This window comes from Danaus plexippus, unplaced genomic scaffold (genome assembly GCF_018135715.1).
Source record: "Danaus plexippus unplaced genomic scaffold, MEX_DaPlex mxdp_38, whole genome shotgun sequence".
Classification (NCBI taxonomy): domain Eukaryota; kingdom Metazoa; phylum Arthropoda; class Insecta; order Lepidoptera; family Nymphalidae; genus Danaus; species Danaus plexippus.
In genome coordinates, this window is record NW_026869859.1 from 1112692 (window position 1) to 1122421 (window position 9730).

General features: G+C 33.4%; 3 long non-coding RNA genes across 8 annotated transcripts; 1 reads left to right on the forward strand and 2 right to left on the reverse strand.

Annotated features, from left to right (window-relative positions):
• Positions 1–380: 380 nt before the first annotated feature.
• Positions 381–4056, reverse strand: LOC133320604 (uncharacterized). The gene is made up of 4 exons (XR_009753841.1): positions 3808–4056; positions 3254–3596; positions 2862–2930; positions 381–742 (listed from the first exon to the last, which is right to left on the reverse strand). It is a non-coding gene; the product is annotated as an uncharacterized LOC133320604 (long non-coding RNA).
• A 1218-nt stretch (positions 4057–5274) lies between these two features.
• LOC133320605 (uncharacterized) lies at positions 5275–9187 on the reverse strand. Of its 6 annotated transcripts, none has more exons than XR_009753847.1 (6): positions 8816–9187; positions 7921–8034; positions 6981–7161; positions 6574–6901; positions 6404–6483; positions 5275–6074 (listed from the first exon to the last, which is right to left on the reverse strand). It is a non-coding gene; the product is annotated as an uncharacterized LOC133320605 (long non-coding RNA). The 6 variants fall into 6 exon arrangements; XR_009753842.1 differs by having other exon boundaries at positions 6976–7161; positions 8816–9185; XR_009753846.1 differs by lacking the exon at positions 8816–9187 and adding an exon at positions 8770–8810 and having other exon boundaries at positions 6976–7161.
• On the forward strand, positions 8438–8968 carry LOC133320606 (uncharacterized). The gene is made up of 2 exons (XR_009753848.1): positions 8438–8513; positions 8909–8968. It is a non-coding gene; the product is annotated as an uncharacterized LOC133320606 (long non-coding RNA).
• Positions 9188–9730: the final 543 nt, after the last annotated feature.

Below are 9730 nucleotides of genomic sequence, written 5' to 3' on the forward strand. Positions count from 1 at the left end.
ACTGTTATATTTAGTTTGTTATATTCTACTTAATATTAGAACTTTGTAAGTTACGGTATTATCTCTAAAAATCTTATATTGTCACTGTTTGTAATTATTGTTAGTTATTTTTTTTTTTTTACTTCATTTACTTTTTTTTTGCTAATTGTTTAAATGTTAAATAATTATTAAGCGTGTCATATTGCAGTCTGTAGTATTTATTAAATAGAGTATTGTTAAAAAAATTGTTAATGGAGGCTAACGTAACTATTAATGCTGTATATACCTATTAAGTGTTTGAAATTGTATCTGTCATTTTATGGTATTCTTGTTTTAAGTGCTATATTATTAAGTGCTATATTATTATCAAATACTGTGGTGTATCGATTAAATAAATAAATAAAATAAAAATAAAAACACTGATTCAACAATAATATCATCGGGAATTAATTTCCACAAATACCAAGAGCAAACATTCTGATATGTTGGGGTTGATTTGATGTCAAATCGATCTTCATCATCTAACAAAACGTTAGCAGAGTAAATTGTTATTATAATTTAGTGTAGACTAAAGGCGCAGGTAAAGCTAACAACGTTTACAGGGTCATGGATGAAAGGCCTGTCTGATTTTGCCACATGAGGTATGTTACTCTTCTGGACTGGACGCTGGCTGCTGCGGCCTCCGTCAGCTCACGGGCTGTTAGATCCTGATAGTCCCCGGGGGCAGGAGAGTCGACCAATGCTTCCTGCAGTACTGAGCTCCCTGGAAGCGAGAAATAGCATTCCATAAAAAATGCACTATCGTCCTCCTTCCTACCTCACCAGCAAAACTTTAAAACACTGACGACGTTGTGTGCTAAATTGCAGGACGGAGTTACATAGCCAGATTTGATATGCGCGAGCTTAATGACGTCTATTTAAACAAAACTAAATCAAATATAAAATCACTAAAATAGCTGACCCTAGAACATAGTCCAAATAAATAGAAACAACAACTGATCACTAGCAACAAGCGCATACACTTTATAAAGATAAAGAGAGGCAACACAAATAATAATTAGATATTATATCTCTTTTATATGTCTTAATATAATTATTGCGTGACGTGTTCCCGGCACTAGAGCGGATTCTCGTACAACATGAGTATGCAGGATGTGTCGCTCACATTTAATGTAAGCTCTTTCCATACGACGTTATCATTGCATATGTTTTTGTTAATTTGGTCGTCTTTTTGTTCTTGATTATCTAAAAATGCCTGAACAAAAATAGATAGTATTTTACAACTAGCAATCCTTGTAAAACGAAACCCGAGACTACTTTTTCTATCTCAAAAAGCCTACATTTGGAATGATCCGGAATTGAACCAGAGGGTTTATACATACATTACAATAACATTTTATAGTATATCAGCTTTTGCCCGCGGCTTCGCCCGCTTTGAATTTGATCTGTCATATATATAAATATTTTAATTTTTTTTATATCGTCGAGTCCATCATATGGTGGTAACTTTTAAACTATTAAATTACTTAGTGTAAAAAACAAAGTTTATCTACATTAAATAATAAAAGCGACAGATGTGTTTATTTTGATGAGAGATTGATAAATATTCTAAAATTAGCATTATAAAAGTGTCCGAATAAATTTTTTTTTATGGGTGAATGTTTTGGTCGTAGTGGCTTCCACATAAAAGAAATATGCCGTCGCGGACATTTATTTAGAACTATTTTAGACAAACGATTCATTTTTGTCTAACTCCAACGGTTTAGTTTAGTGTACGATAGTTAACAGTATAGTGCGTGAGGCGTAAGCTGAGCTTTGTATTTGTGTGAGTGCACACAGATAGTGTACGTGTGATGTCACATTTGTGTTTATACTATACTGCTTTGACACCGCTCCGCACCTTCCGCACTCCACCCTTAGTACTGGTAGCAGAGTGACGCTATAATTTTTTTTTAATTTTGAACTCATATATTAGTCTATTTTTCCTCATACAATATTAACCTAACCTTTAACAAGCTTTGCTTATTTTATTTTAAATCTAGAATAGCTCTCCCGCTTGTGTTATGTATCTTATTAAAAAAAATATATATTCTAAATGTTTTTTGTCCAACTCTACTTTCTCTCACACAAATGCAAAGCTCAGCTGAAACCTCGCAGACTATAATAAGATAGTTGTTTTTCGGAAATTATTTGATATAAATATCATAATAGTCTGACGCACTACACAAAACCTTTATGGATTGTAGTCTTATGTTGTTCTCGTGTGCAGCCTGACATACTGTAGTGTGACTCAAATATGTCTAATAGTTTTTTCGTGAAAGACGATCAAACATACATCCATTCATCGTTACTCAAAAAAATTCGCATTTATTATACAAGTAGGATAATGTATCCTTCAGTCCGTGTAGTTCCCAGGAACACTTCATAACAGTTGTATTGTGTGTAGTAACGCGACACACGATAGATGGCGCTGACTGTTGATTGACATGACTATGTAAATGTTTTATGTCACACATTAAATTATTAAATAAGAAATTGAAATCACTCATTTTATTACAAAAAAAATTCTCTCATCATTCTATGACCAATCACAATCAGAAAACAAAATTAACACATACTTTTTAACCAATTATAATATCAATATGTGTTGCTGTAAATTAATTATACACACACAACATGAGCAACTCGTATCTCTGAAATATATTTTATAACCTGCTGGTGATCTTTGAGTTCAATATAAAATTTCTTATATGACATATCAATTCTCTGATCAACGGACCGGAGACAATGAAGTATCTTTAGTGCTAATGTTCACACTTACCTTATAAATATGTGAGTACACTTGTGATAGTAACAGACTAACATAAATTAATTTTACCAACCTGTGACAACTCCTTAGTGTCTTGTGTTATCTGAATGTGAAAATCTCTGAGGCAGCTCTTCAACGCCATCTGTATTAAGAAAAATATAACACATGGAGGATGCAGCAGATTGATTGTGACACTTATCATAATATATTAATCTCATCAAAATCAGTCTATCCGGTACAGAGATTAACCGGAACAGAGAAACACAGCTATGAGGACAACTTACTGAACTATATTGTGCGATAACACATCCACATAAATAAAAGGCATTTGTTTTGATTTTACAAACAGACTCCCATTTCTTTATATTGTTTTGTGAAGAAGAATTTTACATGAGAGCAATTTAATTCAATAATTTATCAAATTCTGAGATAGATTGAGATGATATGATAGACAAAGTAGCTCACCTTTTTTAAAAATATTAATCCTTGGTAACCATTTTCTTCATGTTATAATCCAAGAATGTTTTCTCAAGCTCAAAGCAACAGCTGTATGGAAGCGAGATACATTTAGCAGAGGATGGAGCCAGAGGAAATGGTACAAGCAAGCAAGCGGTCAAGCAACATAAAATTTTTGCTTGCTTCTCTGAAGTAATTTGTGTTTCTGAGTAACACTGAGCTGCTTCTATTAACCAGCTCAGTGTGTTCAGGCTGTTTCAATTCTTTGGTATACTTAAACAGATCCTTTAAATCAATAACGCCACGTCACTCTTTTTCACTTTCTTATCCAGAAGCAGGAAATGCAATGGATCTGAAATAATAAACTTAGTATTAAAACAATAGTATTAACTTCTCCCCACTTATAAAAATTTATTTCTATGCTTCTAAAAGCTATACGTTATTAAAAATTGGATTAATATTTTAAGAGTTATGCCTTTAAAGAAGAGAAATAGTGAATGTAAATATCCAAGAAAAAGGATTTTTAAAAGTTATTTGATACAAAATACTTTTATAATTCTCACCTTCTCTTTGTACACGTGTAGGTACCTACATCGCAAAAAAATTAATCCGGCATTAAACCCGTGCAAAATGAAATCGGCGTAAGTAATATTTAGTAATTAAGAAAAGAAGCAATAATCTAGTTAAACAATAATCCACGGCCCGTAATAAATACAGAAGCAAAAGCACAGATATTCAAGCAGAGTTAACTAGAAGTTTCTAATATGAATCAGCTAGGTCTCAACGGCTCCCTTCGTTGAATCAGAATGAAAAGTAACGATCTCATGACTGAGCAATATTTAAAGTTGAAATAGATTAAGGTAAGAAAAGCGCGGGAATTCAAAAGTAGACGCGGGCTTTTGAAAATTTTAATTATTTTAAATAGTTTTATAATATAATTTGGAAATATTTATTTAATTTTTTTGTACAGAAGTAAAATTTAGGTATTATATAGGTGATTATTAGTGAAAGATGGTGAAAAAACGCAAAAAAAAGGATACGGGTGAGTCCTTGCTTTCCAGTACAAGCAGCGATTGTGATTATGAAGAATCGCCAGCATTGCAGGATGCAGATGCCTTCGCTCCCTTTAGGGTCGCTGATTATTGTCGACGATACCCTGAAGATGCGGAAGCCAAGTATGAATTCATAGTATTTGTTGAAAGTACTAATGAAGTTCCACTCGGCAATAGGGACATGATGTCTCTAAGTGCTAGTTTCATACGCTCTGTAAAAGGCATACAATATTTAAAGAAAATCAACAAATATAAGGTCGGTGTTGTGTTCCAACGTGCGAATTTAGCAAACGCATTTTTAGACGATGCTACATTCCTTAAAGAGCAACGCCTTAAGGCTTCAATACCAGCAGGGGCCACCGAACTTGCAGGAGTTATCTCTTCGGTGCCCACTCATCTATCCAATCATAAAATATATAAAGCTATTTCTACAACAAAAAAAGTAATTTCTGTCCAACGCATAATGCGCAAAGTCAGACAAGAAAATAACACCTTCACCCTGCAACCTACTCAGAGTGTTGTAATAACATTTGCGTCAGCTACGTCACTGCCGGACTATGTCCATATTAAGATGTGGCGTCTGCCCGTCTCTGCATATGTCCCACCGATAAAGCAGTGTTTTAAATGTTTACGGTATGATCATTTAGCTAAATTTTGTAAGAATTCAGCACGATGCTCCATATGCACAGAGGGGCATTCTTTCAAAGAATGCAAGGTTAATATTGAAAAAGCTAAGTGCATTAATTGCAATGGCAATCACATTGCCATCTCTGGCCAGTGCCCTATAAGACAAAAGAAAATTGCAAACAGTAAACCCGAGTCTTACGCTGACACCTTAAAAAATCCATTAAATTTTCCATCATTAAACAAACATCTGAATAGTCAAGAAGTAATCCAAGCCATACTTTCAAACTCTGAAGCGATGACTCTACTAACTGAATCTATTGTAAAAGTTATTACTTTAAATAAAACTCAAAATATTAGTATAAGTTCACAATTTATTAGCTCAGCTATTAAAGAAACCATTCAGAATAAAAATAGCAAATCGTCACATTCAACCATCGAATCTTAAATATCGTACAGTGGAACGCTCAAAGTCTGTTAAGTGACAGACTTGAGTTCCAAAATTTTTATACCAAAATAATATACATGTTGCTCTTATTTCAGAAACTTGGCTCAAGCCAAGCATTCAATTTAATATACGTGGTTATACCATTATTAGGAATGACTGCGGTAATGACCATAACGGCGTAGCAATATTAATTAAAAATGGTATAAATTTCTCTAAGCTCGATACTTTTTACGATGATTCGTTACAAAATGTAGTAATTGTTATTAAACTAAAACGTAAATCCATTTCTTTGGTTAGTTTTTATAGTCCTGGTAATAGTTTTCCTGGTTTTGAAAAGGCGAAGTTAGATCGTTTATTGTACACTATTCCGAAACCGTTAATAATTGCAGGCGATTTTAATGCCCATCATACTTTCTGGGGTTGTAGTCGTATAGATTCTCGGGGCAGAGCTATTATGGATTCCATGGATGGCAATGACTTAATACTTTTAAATAATGGTCAACCGACAACTATAGGCTCTCATATTTGGAAACCGAACAGTCTAGATTTAACTATGGTATCTTCTTCTTTGTTTCTTTCTTGTGAATGGCAAGTTCATCAGGAATCTTTAGGCAGTTATCATCTGCCCACTATCACAAGATTTACTCTCGTAAGAGACGAACATGAACCCTCTATTTCCTCGAACAACATTCCTTTTCACAGCAACCTGAAATTAGTAAATTGGGATAATTATGAACAAATTGTTAATGAAATGTTAATGAACTTTGAGATTGACAACTGTGATCTGCTCGATTCATACAGAAAGTTTTGTGCAATTATTCTATCGGCAATCGAATTTTCTGGACCTAGCTTAAACCATAATACAACTGATAGTAGTAATAACCGTCCTAGAAAGAGGCGTCAAGTACCTCGGTGGAATGCCAAATGTTCAAAAGTAGTAGAAGACTGCAAGAACGCGTACATTAATTTCAAAACTAGTCTTAATAGTCAAAATTACATTATTTTCAAGCGTGCACAAGCCTTCAAAAAACGTACTCTAAAAGAAGAACGTCGCAAAAGTTGGTCTGAATTCTGCTCCTCAATAAATCGTTTGACATCAATAAGTCGCATTTGGGCTAAAATGAGAAAATTCAAAAAAAGCTTTTCAAGTTTTAATCTATTTTCTGACCTCAATTGGGTTCAGACATTTTTATATAAATACACACCTGATACTGTTTCACAACAGATAAGTATAGATAATGTTCTTGGAGTAAATAATGATAATTCATACATGATTGGTCGTTTTACTTTACAAGAGTTAAAGTCTGCATTAGCTTCTAGAACAGATTCCTCATGTGGCCTGGATTGGCTTTCCTATAGAATGTTTAAACTTTTAAATGTTCAAAATCTATCTATTTTCCTAAGGTTGTTAAATAGTCTATGGTCGTCTTCTATTATCCCAGAGGATTGGAAAACTGATTGTCTGGTACCAATATTAAAACCTGGCAAAGGCTCAAATTTGGCTGATTCTTATCGTCCCATTACGCTTAGTTCCTGCGTTGGAAAAATTTTCGAACAATTAATAAAACAGAGACTAATTTTTCACATAGAAAGTAATAATCTTTTACCTCACAATCAGTTCGGCTTTCGTTGTGGTCGTTCTGCTTGTGAGAGTTTACGTCATCTCTGTCTGGATATCCACGATGCTCGTTCCGAGAATAAAGTATTAGTTGGAGTTTTTTTAGACATTGTAGGGGCATTCAATAATGTAAATCTGGAAAAACTATCCTCAATTTTATTATCACTACAGGTACCTGGAAAAGTTGTAAATTGGATTTTTAATTTTTTGAACTACAGAAAAGTGTTTGTTAAGGTTAACAATCGGTTATTTGGTCCAAGGTATTCTTGTAGGGGTGTATCACAGGGTGGTGTATTGAGCCCTCTACTCTTTATCCTATTCATACATCAGCTAAATTCAATACTGGGGAGTGAAGTTTCTAATCTGCAGTTTGCAGATGATTTAGTTGTTTATTGTTCTGATACTAGTCTGTTACATGTACAATCAGTCCTCAACGTTGCACTCCAGAAACTAAAGAACTATTTTGATAGCCTTGGGCTAGAGGTCAGCATTGACAAAAGTAAAGTTGTTGTCTTCTCAAAAAAGGCTATTAGAAATAGGAATGTCAATATTTTGTTCAATAATAATGTAATGTCTGTAGATAGGTCTGTAAAGTTTTTAGGTGTTATTTTTTCAAACAATTCTAGATGGAATAAGTATGCTGAAATCCTAGAAGCTCGTGCTTTAAATGCTTGTAATGTTTTAAAATCTTTGACAGGCACATATTGGGGTGCTGATCCAAGGATTTTATTAACATTGTATAAATCGTTAGTGAGGAGTCATTTTGAATATGCTTACTTTTGTTTTGCAGGAGTAGGTACTATAGTGGATAAATTAGAAAAGATACAAAACAAATGTTTGCGTATTATAATGGGTGCGATGCGAACTACTCCCATAGTGTCAATGCAGGTGGAATGTAATATACCTCCATTGGCACTTAGGTTTAAATACTTACAATCAAAATTTTTTGCAAGGTTGCTCTCCATTAGTAATCATCCACTTCTTGTTAAACTGAGGCACACTATTAACAGGACTGCCAATATTAATTCTTATCTGTTGCAAGGTTTCTCTGAAACAGAACAAATTTTTAATGAACACAACATTTTTTCCAGCATAGTATGGCCTTGTTACTCTGGGTCATATAAATCTAAATTTATTCAGATTAAAATTGTAGTTAAAATTTTTTAAAAGTATAAGGAAGACATTTATAGGGAACTTGATAGGTGGCAGGGATATCATCAGATATACACAGATGGGTCTAGGAATAATGAAGCAGTCTCTATAGCTGTCTATGATAGTCAGGTCAAAAGTGGATTTGGGCATAGGCTGAATCCACTCACAAGCATATACTCAGCTGAATTCAAATACAGACTCACCAAAAGTGGATTATAATAACGGACAGTTTAAGCTTATTAATGGCATTACAAAATCCACAATTAAATTCAAAAACTAACTATATTATATATAAATTAAGGGAGTTGTATCACTTGCTGTCACAAAACAAGCAAATAGTCCTCTTCTGGACACCAGCCCACATTGGTGTGAATGGTAATGAGCAAGCAGATTATTTAGCAAAATTTATTACAAACCCGGCCCACAATCAATTAAGTAATAGCTTTTTAAATTTCCCAATTCCTTCTTCAGACGCTCTATCTCTTTTCAAACTCACATTACAGGAAGAATTTTATAACTTATGGCATCAGGTCGTAAAGGTAAAAGGAAAATGGCTAGCTACAATAAAGAAAAAGATCTCTTCCCCCTGGTTTACCCGGGGTAACAACTATATCAATAGAAAGTATTATACCACAATCTGTCGTTTGCGTCTAGGACATTGTAGTTTTGGTGCTCACCTTTTTAGGATCGGTGTTTTTGACTCTTCAACTTGTACATATTGCAATAGTGCTGATGGAACCCTTGAACATATATTTTTTGATTGTCCACAGTTTAGTATTCAAAGGATGGTCCTTGTAGATCAACTTTTAAGTATTTTTAAAACTGCTGAAGATATCCCGCGCTCCCTTCAGCAAATATTAAGCAGTCAAGAATGCTTCTCGGCAGTTTATGGCTTTATTGTTTCTACTATAAATGAAATCTAATTGTTATTTGTACATATGTATATAATACTAATTTGTTTGTTTTGTTTGAGATATTTGTTTTTCAGCTATTTCAGCTATTTTCAGGATTTGATCGTTAAGTATATTGATCTTGACAAATGAAATGTACCAAAAATGACATTACAAGGATTTGACATTGGAAAAAGACGGAATGTGATAATACAAGAATTTGACAAAAAAATATATTTTAAAAGAAGACATGGCTTCGGCCTAATTTAAAAAAACATGATTCAATTAAAAAAAAATAAGAATAAGACATGGCTTCGGCCTAATATAAAAAAAACATGATTCATTTAAAAAAAAATAAGAATGAGACATGGCTCCGGCCTAATTTAAAAAAACATGATTCAATAAAAAAAAATAAGAATAAGACATGGCTCCGGCCTGATATATAAAAATATTTAAGACACAAAATACAAAAGACATGGCTGTATGGGCTTTGTTCTCTTTGCCTGTTCTGAATGGAACGAATTTAACCAAAAAAAGATTATGGTAAGCTTGTTTTTTCTACTGCAACGGATACCGAGAAATTGCCCCCAATGGCTACTAATACTATTCGCTTTATTTGGAATAATGGTATTTAATATTAATTACCATTATTCCAAATGACCTCAATATCCTAATAGTTATAAATATAAAATTAAAAGCCTG